The sequence below is a fragment of the Pezoporus flaviventris genome, unplaced genomic scaffold (assembly GCF_033815535.1).
Source record: "Pezoporus flaviventris isolate CSIRO_AGI_PZ_B2104156 unplaced genomic scaffold, CSIRO_AGI_Pfla_v1 ptg000009l, whole genome shotgun sequence".
NCBI classification, from domain to species: Eukaryota; Metazoa; Chordata; class Aves; order Psittaciformes; family Psittacidae; genus Pezoporus; species Pezoporus flaviventris.
The window spans coordinates 3,110,226-3,136,549 of NW_026892557.1; the positions used below are offsets into that span (position 1 = coordinate 3,110,226).

The window sequence follows — 26,324 nt, forward strand, 5'->3', positions numbered from 1 at the left end:
GATTATTGTGGCATGGCACTGTTTCCCAGCTTAGAAATGAAACCAGTGCAGAGGCTGGGGCTGGTTTTGGGGTTGGTTTTTAACTCCAGGTGCATGTTCCTCTGATTGCCTTAATTTCCATGTATTTAGCTCTTATGGAAGTCAATACAGGACTAGGCCTTAAGAAGTGACTGTTGAAGCTCTGATGGGAAGTCAGTGTAGGACGGGTGCAGTTCATAGCGTCCCAAACTGGTTTGGGTTGGGAAGGCCCTTAAAGCTCATCCAGTTCCAACCCCTTCCACTAGAGCAGCTTGCTCCAAATCCCTGTGTGACACCTGGCCTTGAACAACCTGATCCATATGTGGTTCTAACTCCTTTGGAAGCAGAGCTTGACCTCTGCTGTGCTAACCTGTCGACACAGGGAACACCAGCAGAGTCCATATTTTCACTGGGACCAGATCTGGAGGACACGGCAAAGAACAGAGTCAATGGAAGGGCTTTGAGGAGCCCAGCCTGGGGCAGCTTTGATGCACAGGAATCGTTTGAGTGCTCCCACTTCCACCAAGGGCAGCTATGGAGGAGGCATTGGGTGACTTGGCAGCTCTGCTCTAACTGCCGGTTGCGTAACGTTACAGTATTGTCTTTTCACAGCAGTACTCTCTGAGTCAGGTCCTGCTCTTGGCAGACAGCCCTGCTCTGCACTGACCTGCATTGGTACTGGCGCTGGCTGGGGCAAGTGGAGCCTGAAGGTAGCTGCCCAAAGCTCTTCACGCACTCGTTGCGTGTGAAGCGCTCTGGTTTGTGCTGTATGCCCGCTGTTAGGGGGCCATCCTCATGTTCACGGCCGTCTGCAGCGTCTGGGCAGAGGAGATGGTGCATTAAGACAAGGATTTGAATTAAAACCACCTTTCTTTCCCATTCCTCTAAGGAAAACAGGAACTTGAATAATAGACTGAGGCTCTTCCCCTTCCCACAGTGAATTGAATCCAGACTGGTTCTTTTCCCCCCCCCCTCTTTTGGCATGTGTGCAGGGAAGTGATTGATCCCGTTTCAGTTCTTTCAGAGCAGGTGCATTGGTAGCCTTTTGTTTGCAGTTGCAAAAGGCAAGGTGAGGAATGAAGGAGCTTTAAATTCAGGGGCACAGCTGTGTTCCTGTCCAGGTAGCACTGCCTCAACACGGGGCTGGGGTCACTGACAGACTGTGATTGACTCGTGTTGTACTCATGAGAAATGGCCATTGCCCCCTGTATGTGCCTTGTGGTTTCCATGCAGTGACCCCATCAAATGTACTCACCTTGCCCTGTGGAATAAAAGCAGCACCAGGAGAAGGAAGGGCACTTCCAGGGAGAGGCAGAGCTCAGTTTTGTGCTAATTTGACCTCAAAGGCTTTTCTCTATCAAGAAATGTGTCAAAGTCAGGAGGGTGAAAGAGATCTTAAAGGAAAAGGGTCTCAAACCTTCCCCATCTCCTTGACTTTCCCCTATGCCCACACCTCCTGCAGAAAGACCCAACCCTTTCCTCTTGCAATACCTCTCTATGTTAGGCGTTCACCTCTGGCGAGCAGGAGGGATTATGAGAGATGGTTTAATAGTGCTCTCTTTGGTGCATTCTGGACACAAAGAGGCATCCTATTGAATCTCTTGTCTAGATTTGGGTTTTCTACCCTTTAAGCATTACCTTGTGGCATTGCTGTAGTTGGTTGTTTGGCTTGAGCACGCATCCAGGGAAACTGGCTTCGGGAATGACCCAGGAGGGGCAGGATTGATGCTGAATGCCTCAGAGCAGTGATTTGTTAGCTTATAGTTCTTATAGTCCTTATATTGCTAGGACAGTGGGGGTTTCATGCTGATAAAAGCAGGTTTCACCTTCAGCTGGGCCACAGGTGAAAATACTTTGCATCAGGCTGAAATATTCCTGCACCATTGGAAAAGAGCAGGATCCTGCCGACTGTTCCTGTTGGGTTGGCTCCCTTTGGAACCATAGATTGGAAATTCAGTGGTGATTGCCTTGTGGCAAGCTTTGAGATGTCAACTGTAGGGAGCACTGGCAAACTGTATCCACAGAGCAGCTTCTACCTGCACCAAAGGGAAGTGCACGTTGTAGCTGAGGACAGAACTGGATTGCTAAACTCAACTCTATGAGCCCAGGCTCACTCTAGAGTGATGGGATATGTTGTATTTTAGCACATATTCAATGGATTAAGGGTCATGAATGGGTTTCTGACGTGGCTTACATGGAGCAGCATCCTTTGCTTGTCAGGCTGGAGTAACTCTGGGTTTGGCAGCTCTTGGGTCAATGTTCAAGCCAAGGAGCTTCAAAAAGCCTTTTTGTCACTTGAGAGTGAAAGGGACAGTGAGGGTTCCAAGTGATGCCTGTTCTGAACCCCCAAACTATCTTCACAGGACCAGGAAATTCTCCCAAGAGGCAGGAGACCAGAATCCCCACTGAAAGCCTTCCTCTAGGCCTGTGATTCCGCACTGTGGAATGGAGTTTGCTTCCCAGGGTCTAGGTTGGTTTGGTAGGAGACTGAGGTCTGACAATCCAGGCCCCTTCAGAAGTGTTCCCAGCTCCATTCCCAAAGGATTTAATGAAAATGCAGCTGTTTGGCCTCTAGTAGCCAAACAGGAAGGAGTCATTCCTCAAGGACTGAAAGACATTGTTTGTGCCAGTTAAAACTGATGTGTCAGTACCAAAGGGACCCTAGCAGAGAATGTCCTGTTATAGCAGCTACTAAACTCTGGTTATTAAGTGAGATTTTGCATGATATGGTTCTAATACAACTGTGCAAACATCTAATTCTAATGCACCTGCCTTACTTAAAAAACACCTGTGTGTATATATATATTTCATATATATATATATATATATATCCTATATATATGTATTTCCGTTTGCAAAGAGCCACAACAGCCAGGAAAGGAAGGGGGGAAAATGCCATAAACCCTTTTGAACTCGAACTTAAAGCCACACAATAAGGAAGGTTTGGCTCTTTCTGCTTCACTATTCTATCAATACAGCAGCAAATTAACAAGCTTATAAATCCCACCCTTGCAAGACACCAGAGCAGGCAAAAAGGGGTAAATTAGCCAGAATCTTAGCTTATTCTCTATGCTGTTGTAGTCAGCTGGCTGGTATTCCCCAGGTCATGTGCAACTGAGTATGTTTGCCCTAATTATAACTGAGCATCCTGGGATTTGTGTAAGCTGTGGTCATTCCAGCAACTTATTATTACCCATATTAAATGGGAACAGATCCGGTTGCTCTGCATCAGAACAGTTAAACACAGTCTGGGGGGTTATTGTTTGGAAAGCCTCTGTTCTACCTCCTTTTGTTTCAGCTGCAGCTATCACATCTAACATGCAGGGTGCTTTAGACAAAGAGCTATTGTTTAATGCTCCTTCTTGTTGACTGACTTCATTCCATGTTATTGATGTAGGAGAGACGCTTTCTGTTGGAACAGTCAAGTGGAGCATGGCTGTTTGCTGGCTGCCTCAGTGGGACTGAGGAGGTTCAGCTGTTACAGAAGCAAACCCCACATTTGCCAACAGCAGCTCACCTCCAGGATCTCTTTTTGCAGTGGTTTACTTGGCTCTTTGCAGATGGAGCGGGCAACTCAAGCATGGATTTGCATTCAAATGCCACTGTATGCATTACAAGACTTAGGAAGGTGTCTGGGGTAGCCTCATGGAAGGGATAGATAACAGAACTTCCTCCCTTCAGAATGGGATTCTCTTAAGTGACTCTTGAGGAGGTGTGTAATGTAGTAGTGTAGTGATGTGTAGTACAGTAACCCATGTGAACTACCCGCTAATGTACCTAACAATGGGACCGATGCAGGTATCCTAACCTGGGATGGGGTTCTATTTGCAACAATGATTTACTTCTCATTGCACCACAGTTTGTTCTAGCTCTTTTTCACCTTGTTTTTCACCATCTTCACACTGAGTGCAGACCTGCTGGTCCAACGGCTCTTGTGCTGATGAGCATTTGGGAATGCCTTCTCCTTAGTGCAGTTCTGAAGCCACCAATGCAAGCAGGAAGGGGATTTTCAGTCTTGTTGCTTTAGCAAATTAAACCAGGAGTGAGTTCCTTTTCCTCAGGAATTCAGCCCTTTCTGACCTGGAGTTATCTGGAACCAAACAAAAACTGCTCTTCTCTTCCTTTTCGCTGCACCCTTTGCATCCCTCAGTGTTTGCCGAGTTGGAAGCACTTTCTTGTTGTACCCTATCGCTAATTAAACTGGGTTTGGTTCAGGAACTGGGCAGGTAAAGGAGGAGATGGGTGGAGGGAGCAAATGACAAACACCATCCTGGAGCCACGGGGCTGAGGAAGGTTTAGCTCTCAGCAGTGTCTGCAAACAGAGATTCAGAATGCACTGGAAGGAATGTTTGTCAGGTCTTGTCTTTTCCAAGGGTATGAAATGCCAATGCAGAGTGAGTGAATTGTAGTAATCCATGCAGTTGTTTAGAGGACCAGGTGTACTTGTTAATGCATATGAGTCAATATAAAACACATGCAAAACTCTTGTGAACATTAAGAGGCTTCAAACGCTCTTAGCATTGGAATATTCATGGTTTCTTTGTAATAACCATGCTCAGCAAGATCTCTGGCCGCCCCAAACAAAAATCTGATTGAAAGATGACTGAAGGAATCAGCAAATATGAATTGCCTAATAAAATATAGATAAAGCTTAAATGGTTGGAGGTACTGGAAGAAAGGTAAGAGCTATCTCCCCGAGTCCACAAACCTAGGACTTCCTGGGTTTTGCACTTCCCCACACTTTAACCTGCAGCAGCAGCTAGGGCAGAAGGTTGGCTGTAATTGCCCATGCCTCAAATAGCATTTACCAGTTCACACCTGTGATTCACTAGGTAGCAATACGAATAACACCACTCCTGGGTAAGTGACAGCTCTGAAGGTTTATGGGGAGGGGGAGGCTGGTGGTAAGAGGCAGGAATACCTGACCTGTACAAGTATTTTGGGGTAACTCTAGAGGACATCCTTGTTTCCACCTCTCCCTAATGAAGAGCATTTGGCAATCACTGCAGTCACAAACTACAGGTGGGATTCTCCCCCTACCCCTTCTTTTCTTTCCTACTCCACACAGTCAGGCTTTCTAGCTTGTGGTATCTCTGCTGTTTGTAGCCCATGACCCTGAGATGCCATTACCATCTTACTGGGCAGCATTGGATGTTTTCAGTGTTTCTAATACTGCCTGGTAATGATGATGATGGTGTTTCGTGTACAACGTGGAAAAGCTCAACAGCGAGTTTGGAAGCAGGTCAGTGGCCAAGAGAGAAACCAGGCAAACCTCCCCCCAAGCATAAGTAAATGGAATGTGAAATGCTTTGGGCTCTAGAATAAAGGGTAAAAGCCAACCAGAAGGAAACGTTGGCCTCATTCTACTGTTAGAGTGAGCCTGTAAATAGACAACTGCAGAACGTGGCACAGGTTTGGTGCTGCAGTGATAGGGTGTGTTCAGATGAGAACGCTTTGTAGGGGTGAGCTGAATGCAGGCACCCTGCTCCAAACACGTTCTTTTTCCTTCCTTTCAAACCATGGTGGCTTTGCAGAGAGCGAGAGCAAACAGGTCTTGAAATGTAACACTCTGGTTTCCTTCGTCGTCGTTGTCTCTCCAACTCAAGATGTTCTTTGTCAGCTAAAGAGAACTCAGGATCCTGGCTGCCAGAATCAAACATGGGGTTTGCTCTTTCAGCTTTGCTGCTGTAACTCACTCTGTCCCTTTCACAGCAGCTCCTCTGGAGCTCTCTAGTGCAATGTGCTCACAGCAAAACCATTCAGATTAGATCTTTGAACTGTCGTGTAATGCATACACCTTTATTGTTATACAGATACACTTTTACATCCATTTGTCACTTCCTGAGTGAGACTTAACTCCCATTCCCCTGCATTGTGTTCATTACTTTAGTGGCCTAATGATGCATTTTAAGCTATGATGGGCTTTGTTCTTATTCTATGAGATTTCTTGCCCTGCATCAATGGTACTACTTAAAGTGACCTTGAAAGAACTAGCCCAGTCTAAAGGGACTTAGTGGAGGGGAGAATGCTGTTTTATATGGCTTAGGGAGGCTTTTTGTTCTTTACAGTGAATTAAAACAACACAGGAAGTTGTACTTCCCAGTTATCGGATGTAAAAGGTCCTGTAAAGAATGATTTATAACAGCTCTCACTGAGAAAGGGGATTATTGCTGGTTTTATCTGACACAGCTTAAGGGGCAGGTGGTTCAGTGTACCTGGCAGGTGTGAAGCAGCAAAAGGCACCAGCATCCTCTCCTGTCACCCCCCTTGCCCTGGGCTCTCTTACTGATCTATGGGGTGCTGGGGTTTTAATTACTTGCACTGAGAAGGTCGGTTGTTTCCTTGAGCCCTCTTCTGAAGCATCAGCTGAATGATTCACTGGGGTGGAGCGTGGATGAAATGTACTCCTTTGTCATTTACTTTGATAGAGAGGTTGTATATCTGCTGTGCTGGAGCCACAAAGCCTGTGAGTACCTTATGGCTATGCTAAATATTACATGCAGTATAGCATTACCTACACGGTATAGCTCAGATCAGAGCTCTCTTAAGCTGTTACGAATTGAGAGGCCATTGCTACCCCGAGAGATAAGACTCACACTAAGGGGTGAAGGAAGACCAAGGAAATGCTGCTGCCTCCTTCCTGGGTGATGCAGCAGGTCAGTAACCCCCAGTCCTTGGAGTTAACAACAGCCCCACTTAGAACAGACAGAGCTCTTACCAAGGGAACCGCTCCAGGGTGGGCAGCCTGCGCTATGATTTCTACCTTCTGTTGCATGAGGTGCTCCAGCAAACTTCCCCTTCTTCTGAAAAGCACAAACCAAAGCAGACAGATAGCTTATCATCGTTATCATTAGCATTCACTGTGCTTAATTACATTACTAATAACTACACCAAAGTCTCCTGCCACTGTCACTTCTATTTAAGACTCAAATTTGTCTGCATCCCTGCAACTGAAGCCAATACAATAAAGGATTTGTTGCAAAAGCAGCTGTGTTTAATGCTAGGCCACCTCTGTCCCTTTTCTGTGCCCTCCTCAGTACTGTTTTCCTTATTGACCAGCTTCAGTATGTCTTTTCAAGTGACTAATAAGACCTGAATTAGCATGGTTGTGAGTCAAAAGGGAGGAGGGAGGGAGGAAGCCAAGAAACAAACCCCAAGCAGTCTTACTGGTGTTAAATCCTGTTGAAAGAGAACTTAACCTTTTGTTTCCATTTTAGATCTTTATTAAACCAACTTTTTCTACTACCTTTGTAGAAATGCACCATGATTTTGAACCTGTCCTTTAAGTGTCTTCCTTCTGCCCACCACCTATTTCCCCACCCCAGGGTATAAGGCAATCCCCCTCAACCCATTTCTATTAGTTATTATGGAACACTGACAGCCTGAAGAATATGGATTCATTAATAACTGCTTCATTTCTCCAGCTGCTGGACAGACTGTGGTCCTCTGTGGGCATCTTACTAGACAGTGCTGGATTTTCTGGATCTACTCTAACACTGTCTGGTAACGATGTTTAAAGGGTGAACCAAACACCACCATGCATCAGGAGGAGCTCTCACTCAAAGACATTGTACCACAATGTAGGCCAAAGTGGAACACTTGGACAAGAGGGTAAGGATGATGGCTATCACGTTAACAGGTATTTTTAGATGTAGTGAATACATTGCTGGAAACCACTCTGGTGGATGCTGAGCCTTGATGTTGCTGTGAAGGAGGTGACACAGGCCATGCCTACCATACAAAGGGTGTATCTTCTGAGGCACAGGCACGCTTTCTTCTCCCCTCGCAGTGGTTAGAGCTGTGATGCAGCCACATGGCACAGCCCTTGCCCAGGAGGCTGCAGGATTTACTTGCCATGCCTGGCTGTGAAAGGTGGTTAGGGCAAGATGCTGGTTGCAAAGGTCACTCTTCCCAATTACACTTCAATTACACCTCCATGGTTGAACAGCCTATGAACTTCCAACCGTGTAACCCACCCCATCATAGGCAGTGGAACAGGTGGGTTAATCACTCCCATCATTCCATTAAGAAACAAAGGAATTTAACCCAGGCAAGGAACAACTGAGTGCTGACCCTGCTCTGCTTACCAAGCAGAGAACAAGAGCTGCTGCAGTTGCCTGTGTAGCAACTCAGGTAGAAGTACACCACTGCACTGAGCGTGAGAATGGATGAGGTCTGGATGAGAAGCTGGGCCTGCTTAAGGATTAAGTACACTCAGATGACCTAGAGGTCTGATTTAAACAAGTTTCCTGGCATGCCATAGGAACAAGTGCTTGAGGAGACCTTTCCTTACTGTAAGAGTATTATCTTAGTGACCTAGAACATTGCGTTTGAGCCAGAAAGTCCAGCTCTATCTGCTTCAGTAAAAAAGCATTGCAAATGTTAACATTGCCGTGTTGAAGATCTGTTCTGCAAGCAGATCCTGGGATCACTCAATAGCTAAAACTAAGCAGGTATTTGCAGGCCAAATGTGGGGACTAAAGTCTTGCCTTCCTCTAGTGCCATATTCATGCCTCCTGCCTGATCTACACAGACATGTTCAGCGGCAGCTTTTGCTTACCCTGCAGGTCCTCCCTAGTCCTTGACAGATTAATCCAGGTCAGTACTTCTTTACTTTGCAGACAACCTGCAGAGGATGCAAATTCGTGTCAGAAGTCATTAGCAGTTCACTTTACAAGCTGAAATTCAGCCTTACACAAGGAGCTTCCATACTACCTGCACTTCTGAAAGACTCTTGGGATGGGGCACAGCCCTTGTACTGATGCTTCAGTCTTGTCCCCATTGGTTTTCAGCTCCTTCCTCTGAGAGATACAAGGCAATGTTACACATGCACTCTGACCACAAACTCCTCTTTAAATATATTCCAAGTATTGATTTGTGTCTTCCTCATCCTCAATGGAGTGTTAATCCCCTTCCTTGCTCCAAAACAGAACTGGGATAGAAACACAGTGGTACCCAAGCAAATTCTGCATTCTCTGCCTTTGCCACTGGAACTCTCTCCCTTTTTTCCCAATTCCTTGCAGCAAGCTGGGTGTTTCCTTCCCAAAACTACCAGGTAATACAGGAAGAGTGGGAAAAGCGAACTGATTCGTGTATAACTTCACCCTGCTGCCACTACAATGTGGACAGCTTGAAAGGCGCTGACTGTGCTTGCTTTAACTCCATGGGCTGACTCACTGCTACAAGCTCGGTTTTGTGCTTGCCCTTGCAGGTTGTGATTCCCAGGGCGAGAGAAGGAAGCAGCAGAGGAGGCTCTCTGGTGATTAGCCTCTGTGTTAATGAGTAACTGGCTCTCAGGGGATTGAGGAAATGGTGTGAAATTTGAGTGACTCTGCAAATTGGCTTTTAACAAGCCTCGCAGTAAGATGGATTGGAGCGCACACCTACCTCCCGGCTCTGCTTAGCACGAAGTGTGGGTCCTAACCTCGGATGGAGCTGAGTAAATAAATGTATAACCAACAAACAGCTCTAATGGGGCATCCAGGGCAGGGACAGGAATGTGGCCTTAAAACCAAAGACACAGAGACCAGGGAAATCCCTCTGCCCGCCCCCGTGGTGATGTATGCTTAGGAAAGTGTCCCTTCAATCCTGCCTCAGACAGAGACAGTCATGAGAGCCAGGGGCAACCCAGAAAAACCCCCTTCTGCCTCCATATCTTTCCCTCCCCTTCTCCTGCTGATTTTCATCTCCCTTCAATTGGTTTCACAAGAGAGCAATTCCACAGGCAGGATTCTTGGGATGGTTTCATTGCTGCCTGAGGCCTGGGCTGCATCAGATTCATTCTAAAGCAGTTGTCTCACTGAGGGGAGTTTGACCATGGGTGAGGGTAGGTTGTTCAGCTGACACCCATGTGCATCCACAGTCCTGCTGTGCTGCTGCTGCTGGAGCTGCTCCAGGCACGGGCATGGTGAGCAATTTCACAGCCAGATGGATGCAGTGGCCAGAGCTGTCGGTAAGTTCTCTACAATTCTTTTCGACTCCTATAGCAGTGAACTGGAACTGGTTGTGTTTTATAATGGTACCGCTTCATAAGCAAGCAAGTTAAACATTTACTGGTTATCGCTTTGTCTAAGGGAAAGGCCCTCAGCCTTTCCCTGCCCTATCTTTCTAGTCCTGGATTTAATGGTGTTTTCCTTTAGCCCGAGTGAGTGCCTGCTGATTGCTGTCTTACCAGGCAAAGTTAGATCTAGCTATCTGTGTCTAATACTGTCTGGTAATGCCGTCAATCGCATCGGCAAAAAGCTTCGTCTTGACCCAGAGATGGAGAGGAAAGCTCGCCTCGGTCCCAAGAATGGATGAAACCTGATGTCTGGGCCTTCCCACTGGAGCTTCAGCTTATGCTGAAGGCTTACTCAACTGCACTGTCTTGTTCACACCCAAGCATGGATTGTAACGCCTGCAGAGGTAGAAAGAGACATGAAGAAAGTCAAGAGAGTATCAGCTTGTAGGTAGGTCAAGATATGTTTTCTGAGCAATCTTTGGATCTATTGTCAGACTGGCCTGAAATGTGATGGGTGCAGGCACAGCCACCTCAGCTCTCAGTTTAAATAGCTGCTTCTGTTTGGAAATGATGCACTAAATGAGCAAAACTCAGCAATAGCTCATTGCACCCTGTAAATAAAGTCTGCTTTATTCTCACACTGACAGAAAAGTACTTCTAAAGGTACCTTATAAAATACAAGGGTTTGCAAAGCCTTCACTTCAGCAGATCTTCTATGTGAGATGTGATTAGTCAAACTGCACAATAAGAAAGGTGCTCTGATTCCCCCCACCTGCCTATCAGCTTTTATCCTACCCCTATGGAGAAGCAGCAACAGCCTATGCCAATTGATTCCTTAGTACAGCACCCCTGCTTGTGCAGTGTAAGAGCAATGAGAGGGAGTAGCACCACAGAATGTATCCCTGACCTCAACTGCTGAGCACCCTGTGCCTCAAGGCATGAGAATGGAGACAGCAAAGTTCTCTCCACGGAGTCTCACTGAACTGCCAGGAATTTCCCTGTTAGGAAATGGCCCTGCTCAGAGGATGAAGATGCTGTGAATGCCCTGGTTAAAGTGACTCACGCTGGCAAGTCTTCTCTGCAGGGTACAAATGGCATTCCTTTGCATAGTACAGTCACCTTATGGAAACCTGTTACCTCTTCTGGTCCACGGCAGTGCCTCACCAAGGTATTAGTGCTCTACAATTCATACTTTTACCTGTGCTATCCCTGAACTTCAGCTGTTGGATTCCTTGGCTTTCTTTCCTCCATAAGCCTTTCTTGGTCCAACACTTACCCTCTGGATTTCACAGAAGCTGCAGTCTCTTACTGGAAGCCTCCCTGTTTCTATCCCTGTCTTCATAAAGATGCTCAGGATGACGTTCAAGGCTGGGTTTGAGTTATGGTGTTTCCTAAATGAAACAAATTTGACCCTTTCAGCAGCACTCCCCTTTCCTAATTACCTTGAAATGAAGGGAAAACAAGAACTCCCCCTCTCTCACCACAATGTGCTCTTGGGTCCATTGGTAATGTCGGTTCTGAAGGGTAGGTATGCACAGAACACCCTCAGAGAAGGCACAGGGATGAAGATGTGACTCTGGTCCCTAAGTCTGTGCTCACAGATCCTGGTACCAGGAGCTTGCTCTAATTGTTCTGATTAATGTCACTGCCTCCTTTATCACTAGAACCCCCCCCCCCCCCCCCGTGGATAAACACATCCATAAAGACTGGTTTCTTTGAATATTGTAGAGATACATTTTTATATCTTACATGGTATTTAATGTGCTGTTTCACTGCCTTAGAGCTCCTGTTATTCATTTTAGGCATTTTAGTTGTATATTCAATAAACTATGGCTCTTAACCCAGCTCTGAGTTGAATTTCTTTCAAAGCAATACAGATTTCTGTGCATTTAATCCAGGAGAACTCCTTCCCCAATGCTTGAATGCAGTCAAATAATTCCTGCCCAAGAGCAGTAACTGCTTCGCAGGAGAGCTCTGTATGAGATACAAGCTGGCTCCTTAGAGTGTTCTCAACTGCTTTGGGTGTAATCTGGCACTGATACAGTTGTGTGCCTCTAATTTGTGACCAGCTAAAGGGCTCACAGCTCTGTGAAGCTGGACAGGGGTTCGAGGCAATGCAGATGAAACACTGCCTTCTCCTCACCTCACTCACCAAGTCCTGCCCAGCCACATGAGACTGAAGCCACCCCAGCAATGTTTCAGCAAGTTATACACTGAAATAGCCTTGATTTCCAAACAAAGGGGACAATTCCTCAATGAGAAACCCCTTTATCCAGATAATATGGTGCTGACACAAGCCAGGAGCTAATGTGTCTCACCGAACACAAGCAAACTGTCCCTTACAGCTCCTTCACAAATGTATGTATTTGTGAAGACTACAGATCATAAGAGGGCATGTGTGTATATATAGATAGAATCACAGAATAGTTCGGGTTGGAAAGGACCTTAAGATCATTCAGTTCCAACCCCCTGCCATGGGCAGGGACACCTCACACTAAACCATGGCACCCAAGGCTTCATCCAACCTGGTCTTGAACACTGCCAGGGATGGAGCATTCACAACCTCCCTGGGCAACCCATTCCAGTGCCTCACCACCCTCACAGGAAAGAATTTCCTCCTTAGATCCAATCTAAACTTCCCCTGTTTCAGTTTGAACCCATTACCCCTTGTCCTGTCACTACAGTCCCTAATGAAGAGTCCCTCCCCAGCACCCCTATAGGCCCCCTTCAGATACTGGAAGGCTGCTCTGAGGTCTCCAGGCAGCCTTCTCTTCTCCAGGCTGAACAGCCCCAATTCTCTCAGCCTACCAAGATACATATATAACTATATGTATAAATATATGGTTATATTTATATATATATAATGTTACTTGTCCTCCTGATCTGTAGTCTGGACTAAGCCAAGGAGACTTTTGACTTCATCACGCTCTTATGATCCTTGAACTAGGGAAGTCAGACCCACCTGCACAAAGGGGGAGAGACCCTAAGCCAAATCCCCCTCTGAAGAAAGCAGTGGGAAAGCAAGAACACCTGACTCGATCAACCCCACTGTTCCTCTGATTGACAAGGGGACACCGTGGGCAGGTTATCTGAGCTGAGCAGCAAACAGAAAGCTGTACTGCTGTTGGAACCGCCTGGGCTCAGACAAGGTGCAGACTGAAGCAATCTGTTTCCTCCCGGCACAATTACATCTTGCTCTGTTGATAAAGGACTTATCACAAGGGCAAGGGAAGTAGGAACCTTCCAGCTACTTGTATCTTCAGCAACACTCAAAAGGCTTCAGAAACTCCCAATAGAGTCCCTAATACCAGATGGCTTCTAGGCACAGGCACAACTTTTAAATCCCAGCTTTCAGTCTCAGTTCCTAGTAGATCTGGGGGCTTTTTGGTAACAAAACTTTGTAAGCAGATTATTATATTGAGGGCAAAAAAAAAAGTGAGCAAATTTCCCTTTTATTTACCTTAAAATGCTTTGGTACTGAGAATTCTGAAAAGTAGGGACAAAAACTGGATTTAAGGCATTTTTTTTTCAGCCTTATTTGTTCCTCCAAACCCCTAAAGCCCTTATTTCAACATGCTTAAGGTTAGCATACGTTCTCCTGAAGTTAAATATCCTCTTAGCAGCCTACAGCTGCTATGGCATACACAAACAGTTCTGAGGACTCTGGTGCATTAACATTTTATATACCAGTAGGTAAAACACTAAGTACATTCTACACCATCAGGCCACAGCCCACTGTGCCTTTACACAATAAAACCCAGCATCAGAGCAGGGACAGCACTGTACCAACCACAGCCCCTCCTCTTCTTTGCTTGCCTCCCATATAAGTATTATTGATGCTTCCTACTGCTGCGTATGAGCAGGAGGAAGGGCTCAGAATTGGCTTTGTTTGCTATCATAATGCCCTAGAGCAATGCCAGTTGCAGAAGCAAACAACCAGGAGGCTTTGTTGTAGACTCCAAGTATTCAGACTTCTTCTTTGGCTTTACCTTTACTAACATTAACATTTAACATAACAGCATAGCAATGTATGGGTTGAGCACATCCTTCCCTGTTTCTAACAGGGAGCTGAGCAAAGACAAAGCATTTAGTTTTCCCAGGATTTTCATAGGAATCCAAACATTTAGGGGGAAAAAACCCCAACCTGAACCCTCTTAAATACTTTATTAGGCATCATGAAGCAGTAGGAACTCCAGTGTGTTAAAGGTGCTTCATACCTCCTTTAAGTAAGATGAAAACACAATCAATAGCAAGGGTTGTTCTCAGCATGGTATGGATGTTCTTTACATCTTCAGAGTATCATCAGCCTTATATGTAGTGTAGAGGCTATTTATACACTTGGGTGGTAGGGAAGAGAAATGCAATACCCAGTCTCCTTAAGAAGCTCTTTTCTTATTCCTTTGTCAGTTTATTTTAGGCAAGGAAAGGTGGAGTCAGCTCCCAAAGCAGTAAATTTAACAAGCACCTCCTGGCCCAACTGTTAAACCTAAACTGACTCAAGAACAAAGTTCAAGACTACAGAAACTATGCACACGTAATTCGATTGTCTTACTCAACAGAAGCAGACTGAAGTATTAAAGAAGCTGCTCAATGAACAACACATCCTCTATCAAACTATCCCCCCTTTTCAAGGCTATAGCAGGTTTCTTCCCAGTTGTTGTGAACTTGCTTTAAAAGCACATGGGATTCAAACTACTTCCAGGTTCAGGTGAGGGGATTGGTGCTCGCGATGCTGCTCTGGGAGGGCAGAGAGCAAGCAGAGGGCTCAGGAGGAGATATATATATCTATATATGTGTATATATATACATATATCAAGCACGATGATATATATATATATATGTATCATATATATAGGATATATCAAGCATGATGACTCCTTGGGTAGGTTCTGCTCAACCGCTGTTACCTTCTGCCACTATTAACTCACTTCTAAACAGTGTCACAGCCACAGGACTTAAGGAGGGATTGGAATAACCAAGATGATCTGATATTTAACTAAGATTCCATTTAAGTGTTGGTGTCCAAATGCAAATCACTGAACAGGCTGCATTAAGCCCTTCCCTCAGTCCCTGCAGCTGGGAGCCAAAGCCAGGGAGAGGCTAAGCAAACAGGGAGGAGAAACAACCTCATCTGGATTGCTAATTCTATTTGCATACCAAACACCACTTTAAACAAAGCCATTTAGATTTCTGTGGGCAAACCTACCTCATTATTCCCTATCTGCTACTTGATGGCTGTGAGCCTTTCAGTGAACACATGCAGGGAGAAAAAGCCTTGAGTGCCACTGAATAAAGGGAAACCCAAAACCAAACTAGGATGGGTTAGTAACATGCAGCTCTTTCATTGCTTACTCGTCTTTGGTCTCTATCTCCCTCAGAACATGTCCTAAAAACAGGGCTTTTTTAGAGCTGTTGGGAACAAAGGAACTACCTATAAATATACCTTAAAACATAACAAGCAGGAAGAGTCAGAGGTAACAGTGTTTGCGTGATGAACAAAGTGAATTAGACACAGCCTGTATTTAAGGCCTTTTAAATTTGTTTTTAAACTGGATTTCTTCCATAGCTGCAACTCAGAAGTTTTAGGCATGACTACAGCAAACTGAGAGGTCTCCTATTCCCTGCTCTATCCCATTTTCCGCCCTTTGTCTGGATATAAGGGTACGAGGGGGAGCAGGGTGTGCTTTGTATCATTTTCTTTGCAATATTACACTATTTCAGCAGCTAAATAAATGGTAAGTGGTTCACACACACCCCCTCCTCTTGTGTCCCCCTCACTGCCTCCTTATGCATCCCAGTGGCAGCATCCATGAGCCCATGCTCTGGAACAGAGCAGGAAAATAAAGCAGGCTGGGGAATACACCTGCTGCTCCCTAACACACACCTTTCCTCCAGGAAGAGAAGGAGCCATCACACTGTGTTGAAGGAAGAGGCTGGGCACAGAAAGGGAGAAATCCACATCCCTTATTCCTGTTTTTAATGAGAATATCCCAAGCTTTTCCCTGTTTATACCTCCAGTGGCTCTCTCTGATACAGCTAGTTCTATTCATAGTTACTATGGTCAAACCACTGCTGATCCCAGAAAAACTTAACTTGTTTTGGTGAGTAAATGCTATAGGTTCAACCAGAGAGATCAACTGGGATTCTAACTGTATGTGTGTGAACAGTGTTACCTGCTTCTACTGCAAGGTGCACGTCTCTGCAGAAACACTGTACATGAGATCCCGTTCCTGTGGAAATGAAACAGAGTCAATCGCTCCTTCAGTACTGTAAGAGTCAATAAGTGAGGCCACTTGAGGCCAGAGCTATAGCTGTCACACACCCAGTGATACCTAACCAGCCCTTCAGGCTGTTCTCATAAACGTGATAAATCAAAGACAAGTTCATCAGTCACTGAGCTATGCTGTTGCTCACAGCAGACTGTACCTCTTCAGTGAGGGACAGGTATTTGGTGCAGGCAGCTGATGGAAACAGAAGATCACAGAATCTCAGACTGGTTTGGGCTGAAGGGACCTTAAAGATCATCCAGTTCCAACACCCTGCCACAGGCCAGGACACCTTCCACTAGAGCTCCAAGCCCCTTTGTCCAACCTGGCCTTGAACACTGCCAGAAAGATATCTCTGTCAGCACAAAGCCACCAGGACACTGAATGTACCTCAATCTGCATACAGCTCACCAATGTAAAGCTGTTTCCTAAGGGAGCAGCCCACCTCTACTCCAAAATCACAATGACCTTCTAGTGGTATTTAGTGCTGGGATGAAGCAAGAGTCTCCTCAGCCTGGCCTACAGCATTCATTTGTGTCACAAGGTGTCAGATGCTAACTGGGTGTCTCAAAAGAGAAGCCAAGCTCTGGAGCACTACAAGGGACAGTTCCCTCATGTGAAGCTCCAGGGAAGCAGTGTGAACAGTTTGCAAATGACTGGCTATGCCACATAAATGGTTAAGCTCTCCACAAGGATAAAGTAAAAACAGTGGGATGGGCTTTGTGGCTTATGCAAAACCTGACTGACAACACGCATGAAAACCTGGCCCCATCTGACACTGTGAAGCAACTGCTTTTCTGAACTGCAACGCACTGCCAGTAACTCCCAGCAACAGATGGGGCCCTGTCAGGGACTGAGGAGCTCACAAAGTACAGAAAGAAAGAGCTGGAACAACACACAGCCCGTCACAATCCCATTGCTGTAAAACTCACCGAAACCATTGGCATAGTTTGCCCTTGGGCTATTGGACTAGTAGCTTCCATTTGAAATTCATTTCCAAGAGCATCTGGGCATCCCTCTCACCTTCCCAAGGAGGGCAGGAGGATGGAGCCTCCTGCCTTGCCTTCTCTGGCATCGCTTCACAGTGCGGGAGGCATCCAAGAGACAGGCCCGGACTTGAGCGGTGGTGGATTCTGAAAGGAACCAAAGGCACTTTGAGAAGAGGGCACATGCCTGGTTAGCACAACTGGTACAGCAATAAGCAATGTGTTCAGTCTCAGGAAAAGCCCTGCCAAGGAATGGGTTGTGCTTAGAAAGCTTTTGAGAGGCTCCCAGCGTGGTACATGAAATGAAACGCCTGAAGAAAATTCCACAGTGAATAAAAGAAGACTGAAAATCATCTAGGGAGGCAAAGGTACACAGGTGAGCACAAAGAGGGCTGGCTCTGGGTCTGCAGTAGCTCTCAGCCCTGGTAGATTGGCTCTCTACTGGTAGCGCTGACAGCACCCCTGTGTTTTAGGGAAGGTCACTGTGGTTACTCCATCTTGACCATCAAGTGACCAAAAGCAAATGTGAGGGAGACTTTGCATAGTGGGGCGACTGTTGCAGCAACAGGCAGGAGCAACACCTTGGCAGTAGTTTATCTTTAAAACCAAACAACCACTTTTGCATTCACAACTACTACTCCTGTTCATTTCCTATGAATTCTGGAAGCCAGGTAGGAAACTGAAGCCAGTGAATTCACGTGATCTGGTGCCCTGTGGGCAAAATCAGAACTTACTTGGCCCTTGTCACTTACACTGCTGCTTTTATGTTTTAAATATGTATTTATCATAGACTATCATTTGGAAGAGACCTCAACATTTCTAGGCAAAGCAAGACCTAGTCTAGGTTATCTCAGTACCTAAAGTTCTTGCTCTGGATCCAGTTTTAAAGACATCACACACACACATATACACACATATATATATATATCTGTGTCTGTGCATGGCAACGAGCTGCTGAAGTTATTCATTAGATGTTTCACTGATGCAAGGATGAGCTACAGAATCCTAGAATCTTCCAGATGCCCCAGAAAATGCATGTCCTTGTCTAAGGGAGTTACACACTTGTCTCTTAGCTGCCAGAACAGCCTTAGCATCCATCTCCCTGTGCCCCTGTGATGACAAGCAGTCTCGGTTTCTGTTCTTGAGCTTATTTGCAGCTCCTGAGCATTGGCTCAGACCTCTGGCAGTAATTCACCATTGCTGCCCTATGAATTCCTGTACCTGTAGCAGTGAATTTCATCCCCTCTGATTCCACTGCAGCTTCTTAGTTCTGTAAATGCTCCCTCTGGTTTCTGTGAGTTCTGAGCTGTTTTCTGGTTTCCCCCCTGGCCCAACCTAACATGGGCAAAGCAAACAAATGGTCAAAGACTGATCTTGATTTCTTGCTCTCCATCATGTGGCACAAGCTGTGCTAGATGAAAGCTCAGAACTGTTTCATAGCAATGTCAGTAAGACCCTGGGCTTCCAGACGCTGGTTTTGTCGAGGGTCTAACTGTGTCTGAATGCTGGGAATGCTGCAAGCTAGGGCAGTTAGAATTGCTCTGTTATGAACACAGGGATGCTGTGTTAGTTTGCAACGGGCTCAGCCTTGGTGCAGAGCAGAAAGCAGATATGTTAGAGCTCTGTGGGCCCAAAAGCAAAGAACCATTCCTGCTGCCTGCGACATTCCAGCCTTTGCTAGTGTGAAACAAATATTGCACACTGCTCAGAGTCACCCCTTTCCCACAGCCACCTAAAAGAGGTTCTGCATCATTAAGAGCTGCAAACACTCTGCACTCAGCAAAGCACACTCCTCTTACTGTAAATGGTCCTCTGCTTTGTTCTTCACGAAGCCATCATCTGCTGCATGAGACAACTCGGAGAGAAGGGGCTTTCAGTGCTCTTGAGAAAGCTCAGCACTTCATGCGCCCCTTGCAGCAAGGCACCTGCAGCAGCAGAGCCATCTGAGGCATGGCCAACTGAGGATTAAATCACCTGAAAAATATGCAAAGGGCTCCTCATGGTGCACACAGAAACAAAGAACCTGGCAAGTCTTTGATCAAACCTGGGAACCAGGACTGGTCACAGTATCCACCTTGGATGCTGTGTCAAGAGCAAGGCATTTCCCTACCTAAATGGGAAAAGCAGGAGGGAAAGGAAGGAGTTCAAACAACAGGAAAGCAGCTTTAGAAACAGCACAATAAAACAAAGGGAAAGGCAGGGAGGGGGTAGGACACTTTAACAACAGCTCTTTCATATATTCTCCCTTTTCCTCAGTACAGTAAGGTCCTGGCTGCATGGCCTGACCCACCAGAAAGAAGCAGAGCATGGCACAGCACACAGTTCAGCTCTGCCCCAGCTTCACCAGCCCTCTGGAGTCACCTCTACCTCATCAGCAAGAACCTTTCCCCCCTACCTCCAACGCAGTGAAGTCATCCCTCCTCCAGCTTAGTGCCCTGCAGCCTCCAGTGCTCTCTGCTGATGCTCTGTTCAATGTCAGGGATGAGACACAAGGGTGGACTGGCCTCAAATCTGATCTCCATGGCAAGCTCCTGTGCTCCTGCTGGTGGAAGATAGATTGCTAATGAGGTGTGAGGAGGTGAACAGAATTCACCTGCAAGTGTGGAGGTGTAAACTGGGATTTAGCTGATCTCAGCTGCTCTGCTGTCCTGTTGTGCTACCAGAAACACCTGGGGGAAGGGGATGGGTCAGTCTCTTTGTAATACCTAGGATTTCTGTGACAGATTACATGAAATGGGCTCATGTGCTGAACCTCCCACAGGCGTTGGGGGTTTTTAGTGGCCTTGGTACAAAACTATGACAGTAACCAGCCAAAACCCTTGGATTTTATGTTTGAATCCAGTGGGCTCACCTAACTGCACAGCTTTGTGTCAGAATTGGGGCTTAATCATTAATTTCCACATGTCTATGGCCTGCTGTGCAGGGGGAGACAAGGCCAGACTAATAAGCTTCTCTGGGAAAGCTGCTGTATGTTGTACTGCTTCCTATTGTTTCCCTGTGGTACTGAAATAAAACCTACACACACCACAATCAAGCTGCAGCTCAGTTCCGGATGGGGACCACATAGTTCACTAGTGGGAGGCCCAAGCATGTGTTGTTCAACAAACATATCCAATAATTATCTGTTCTTGTCCACAACATGTAAAAACTGGGGTTTTCCCTTGTACAGGTGGGAAAACTGAAGTCTAGACAAGTTTTCCTGTCTCCTGCAGTGGCTTTCTTGCAGGGCCAAGAGGAGATGATGCTTTCTGACCCCTACAACTCTGCTGCACACTCAAGAACATCACAGAATAGTCCAGGTTGGAAGGGACCTCATTCAGTTCTAACCCCCTGCAATGAGCAGGGGTATCTTCATCTAGATCAGTTTGCTCAGAACCACATCCAACCTAGCCCTGAATGCATCCAGGGATGGTGTATCCACCACCTCTCTGGGCAACCTGTGTCAATGCTTCAGCACCCTCCTTGTATAAAACAGCATGCACAGTCCTTCCAGGCTGCCTCCACAAGGCAAGTTTATTCCTCCTAGATCATGCTGTGACCCCCCTGCAAGAAACACTGCTCCCACTGGAAAGCAGCAATGGCAAGCTAGGAAAAACCTGCTTGGAACTGACCTCCAGAGATACTTTGGGAATTAGCTTACGTAAGGGTGGGAGCAGCCTCCAAACGTGATTAAAACATTGTTCTCTGAGAGACGTGTTGTTCTGCCCCTCCAGTTAGCTGTGGGAAAGGGCACTGGGAGCACACACACCACCAGCACATGAGTCACTGCTCAAAAATCCTTCAATGAAAGAGATTGTCCAGATAGTGCTGCTCTCCCACGAGAGGGCTGGAGCTGGTACCCAGCCCTGAGTGCTGGGTTTGGCTCAGTGGCTTTGGGATGGAACAGTGCTGCTCACCTGAACTTCGGCATGATCAGGAGCAGGAGCTGCTAAAGCATCTCTCATAAGCCACTGAAACAGTAGTTTTCATCCTCAACTTGCATCTATTCAGAGAGAGAAGCATTAAAAAGCATTCCTGCAGTAGAGCTGAGATTGGTTTCTTCAGCAAGCAAACATTAGCACTTTTATGTAGCTCGCTTCCTTCCAGAGGATGGTTTGTGAAACCAATCTCTGCTTACAAAAACTGAGGGAATTCCAGACCCTCTGAGACCTGCTGTCTCCCTGCAGCATGTGTGACATTAGTTCTCTATTCCATGCTTTTCCTGGCTGTTGAATAACAAGGCTCCATTGCTTGACTCAAGGTTCTGCATAAGTAATGATGTAGAACATTATTTTTTGAAGGAATTTTCCATGGTTTAATATTTGACTTTTTACTGGGCTTTGTTGGATACAGCGCTCCTTGGATTTCATGAGCACCTTGAAAAAGAATTATAACCTGATTATTGCATCTTCTAGCAAGGAAATAGATGTCTTATATAAATCTTGATATATCTTATAGTCAAGGGACTAGCTTGTTATAGTTGTATTTCACATGGATCCCATAAGGTCTTCAGAAACATGAATCCAAAAGGGCTTTTCACATCAAAACTTTCCAGCTTTACGCACTTAAACAAGAGACCAAATGCAGCAGCAAGCTGTCCCACTGCCTGATTCCCAAACCTGATGCCTCAAATGGCACCTGTAAAGATGATCAAGTCGCCGAAAGCCTTTGAAGAGTGAATTAAACACGCTCTGTCTCCATCTGTACCTGTGTTGGCAGCCCACATTCTTCTCTATTGCAGTTTTTCCTAGCCTGGTTTTCCAGGATAATAAGGATTACACAGGCACTTTGCCATTGCTTACTCTAATGACTTTTAAAGCTATTGGTGAAGTTCTACAAACCTCAGTTTTTAAGAGGCCTTTACATTCATGTAACAAAGCAGAATAGGATAGGTAGAAGAGGGAGAAGTGATGAATGCCCCTTCCTCATCCCATGCAAAGGAAAACCTCTGTTGTTCTTTGAATTACATGCTCAGCACTGGAGATTCAAACAGAAAAGGGTGGAAAACTAGCATCCAAAGTGCATTTAAAAAGGGAAACAGGGCAAATACACAGTTGAGTCTTCTCTGGTAATTCCCTATGGAATAGCTCATTTCACTGTATGCAAAGCAACACATACGGGCATTTTGAGTGAAGGAAACTCCTCTCTTAGCCCTATACCTGTCAACCTCTCCCCTTCTCCAACAATTAGGCAATATTTCCTAGAGGGTGTAACGTTTGCTGAAGGTATTTGCAGTCGCAGGTTGCAACACTGCCATCCTCCCGCTCCGAGCTGCTCTCTATATGACCAGAGAGATTAAGGTTGGGAGGGTTGGCTGTGAGAGGTAATCCAGGAAGGCTGAAGGTAAGGCAAGGTCAGGATCCCGACTGGCTCCGTGCGAGCACTGGAGCTAATCAGAGGCATTGTGTATGAACAGGAAAATAGAATGTTCCTGAAGGTCACCGTGACCGGCAGGGAGGAGTGCCAGGGCATTCACACCAGCTTGGCACGGCCACGCTGGAGGATGCAGGGCCAACAGAGAGGCTGAATGGAAGCCAAATTCCACCTCCCATCAATGTTTCTCATCCCTTTTAGTCCGGGGGTGATAGGGGAGTTACCACATAAGAAAACACAGGCCCAGCTCTCTCAGCCTGTTTCCAGAGCAGAGCTGCTCCAGCCTTCAGAGCATCTCCATGGCCTCACTCCAGCAGCTCCACATCCCTCTTGTGCTGGGGCCACAAAGCTGAACACAATACTCCAGGAAAACTGGAGTGCATTTCCAGCACCAGAACCCCTTGCGTGACCAGCACCAGTCTCCAGGCAGCTGTTGCCAGGGGATCAGCCTGTGTTTAAAGCACTGAAGGTTTTCTGACCCTCCCAGACAGGCACGGCAGACTCGGAACAAAGCAGAAGCAATCTGAGTTGCTGAGCCTCTGCTTGCTGCTGTGGATGCACTGTGCTTCTATCCATGAAGTAAGGCAGGCTGTACTGTCCACAGGATGTTTTGCTTCTTTAGAAGCAATTTGTGGCCTGACTAGAAGTGCAAGTTCTCTGAAGGCAGATGAGGTACAGTTAGAGCTCTGCTAAAGTGTTTAGGAACTGCCAAGCAAAGGTTAGAATTTCCACACCTTCTTGTTGGCTTAAGATGTAGTTTTAGCCCCTGAAAGAGGGGGCTAAAAGGCATGAAGTTGTGATTGTACAGAATACCTCTAATCTCCATGAAGATACGGGGCAGAGGGGTTTATCAGTAAGATGCTGAAGCTATTTTGTGTCATCTCATGACAGCAGTGCTGGCTTACACACTGAACAGCTATTTGCATCTCCAGTATGATACTTGGATTGAAGGTTCCAGGCCCTTACTCCAAACATGATTCGGCAAATCCTCAAAGCCTCAGTTCTCATCAGACCACCAAAACTGGGATCACCAACCTGCTGTCATCAGATATCCTTTGGTAAAAACACTGAGCTGCTTTGAGGTGTTGCAGAACTACCCCTCCAGACAAGGAAGATGATGCCTAAAATGTTCTTCTCTGATATCAAAGGCTTTACATAAATTCTGGATGCAGAAGCACCATCACTTTATTATCACCAGCAATCACTGTTTGTATTAGTGCCTGTTACTGAGAAAGTGCTACAGAGACATCATTAAACAGAAAGACATAAGGATGATGATCCTTTTGCAGGCCAGGCTGAGATGGCCTTTGTGCAAGATGCAAGGAAGCTACCAACAGGCTGGATCCTTATCAGCTATCAGAGGTGAATATTGTATCATGGTTTAGCTATTGCTTGTACTAAGTCTTATGACCAGGTTCTCATCTGATGCCAGAGTTACCTCTTCTTATACCACCCATAGAGCATGAATTCCCCACGTACTGCACATAATTTACACCATTTTCATTTAAACCCTGAGAAAATATAAGCCCATCTCTTTGCTTCTAAAATAGTTCAAGACCAAAATTACTGATATTGGCTGACAAATACCTAATGAAATTAAATTATTTCATACCAACATTTTGACTGTTTCATTGAAAACATGAACAGAAACACAAGCCATCCATTAGCAAGCAGCTCCTTTGAAAAGCAACCATTGCTTTGGAGGGAGAATTTGGCTGAAATGCCCCAAATCTTTCAATGCCCAAACCAAGAGCATTATTTCTGTGACACGTTTGTTGTTGAGCTCAGCTCTGTGCTTTGGCAATAAGAAATAGATGTATTTGTTTCAAATGAAAACCTTTTTAGTACAGAGGTAATCTCTAGGTCTTGTCTTTAGGAAGATGTTTAGCTCATTTGGTGTTCTTAAATGCAAATTGCAGCTACATTCTGGGGAAATCAGTCAGCTTCTACACTGTTAAACCTTCCTTTACGTGGAAAAAGGAAGGTCTGTCTTCTAAACTCTGCTTTGTTCCCTTTGGTACCAAATGACACAAAGCAGCCTGCATCTCCCTGCCCGTGTTCATCCCCATGGGCACTGAAAGCAGAGCTGAGATAGGAGCTGCTGGTACACATGCTGCCAACATGCAATTCCCAAAGAAATTAATGAGCCAGATTCAGGATTGTCTCAAGCAATGTAATTCACTGGTGACGCCCGCTGTGAAGATAACATCTGTGGGGGCTCTCTGGAAGGGAATCGTGCTGTTTCATTCCATGCTGCTAGTCACTGTGACAAGTAAAAGACTGTTTCCCCAGTGGGTCTTCCCCCTCTCCACCACAAACACCTTCTGGAAAGAGAAACAGCCCAGAGCTGAGTTCAGATGCACAAACTCAGCCTCTGGAATACCCACTCCCCTCTGGTGATGAAGTGTGCAAGCCAAGCCACTCTGTTCTTTCCTAAGAGCTCAGGTCCCAGGAAGCATCTAATCCCATCTCTGATAAACAAGGGAAGAGGCCCTTGCCTCAAATTTATGCAATCAAGCAACAGGAATACACCCTGCATCCCTGTTTCTCCTTACCCTGATGCAAAACACACAAGCAAATGAAGACTTAAGAGGGCTCTCGCTAAAATAATACGTGTCAAAAGATTCAGTGAAACGAAGATTCATCTTGAATACTGGGAGATTCTATAATTAGACAGAAGAGATGATAAAAGGCTCCCACCCCATGGGTCTCTGTATAAAGATTAGAGAGGGAGAGACAAGTACGTGTTCAGACTAATGGAAGAATACCTTACCAGCACTTCAATCACTGCAGGATATTTCACGTATCCATGTCTTGGGATAAATGGGACTGTTTAAAATTGGTTAATCTCTTAGCAATCCAGGCAAGGAGGGAAGTGGTAGAAGAGCCCAAAGCTCTGGCAGGATCTAGGAACAAGCAATTAAACGTTAAAAATAGAGAAATCAATATTTACATTCCCATATCAAAGAATAACAAGAGCAGCACTTTAACATCCCGTGTTAAGGCAGAGGAGAGAGACCAACCCCACTGGTGGAAGATACCAGTAGCTGGAGGGGTGGGACTGCTTCATGGTACAACCTTTGTATAACAAGCTCTGGGTTTAGGAAGCAGCTGAACTGCACTGCTTTCCTGCATGGCTTTTTATTTCCCTGATGCTTATGCATAATGCATTAACCTGCCTTCAAACAGCCTGTCCAAAAATTGGCTGAGTCGCCAATGACAGACAGCCTCTTCTAGAGGAGGACAGCGTGTTTTTGTTTGGTCTGGTGCTCTGATGGCAAAAGGAGAGCGACACAAGAGCCAGGCACTGCTCCCTGCTGGAGATCCTCTTCAATGCAACTGTCCCACCATCCTGCAGGGAGCAACTGGAGTCTGCAGCTGGATGTTGACTGTGGAAAAAGCTCGTTCCAGTTGGTTACAAGACATTGCGGAGGCAGGGTTCTCCATCGTGGACGCTGTGCCCTGGCTTGTCTGAACTGGTTGTTTAGTGTGCTCTTTTGGTTTGTTTTGGTTTGAATTTAAGGAGGAACTTCAAGGCAGGAGTCCAGGGATTAGCACTGATAATGCTGCAGTGTGTAACAACACTGAGGCTTTTAGTGGTAGAACCTTTTGGTGCCAAGGATTACGTGAAGCAGGAATTTACAGCAAGTCTTGCCTCAAAGAATTTGCAATCTACTTCCTTTATTCCAAAGCAAAGTGAAC

The 26,324-nt window shown here is 45.9% G+C and overlaps 1 long non-coding RNA gene across 2 annotated transcripts; it reads right to left on the bottom strand.

The window, feature by feature from the left end:
- Nucleotides 1-18,985: 18,985 nt before the first annotated feature.
- Nucleotides 18,986-25,798, bottom strand: LOC133267699 (uncharacterized). Of its 2 annotated transcripts, XR_009742836.1 has the most exons (5): nt 25,664-25,798; nt 25,396-25,528; nt 25,178-25,285; nt 19,666-19,812; nt 18,986-19,244 (listed from the first exon to the last, which is right to left on the bottom strand). It is a non-coding gene; the product is annotated as an uncharacterized LOC133267699 (long non-coding RNA). The 2 variants fall into 2 exon arrangements; XR_009742835.1 differs by lacking the exon at nt 25,664-25,798 and having other exon boundaries at nt 25,396-25,649.
- Nucleotides 25,799-26,324: the final 526 nt, after the last annotated feature.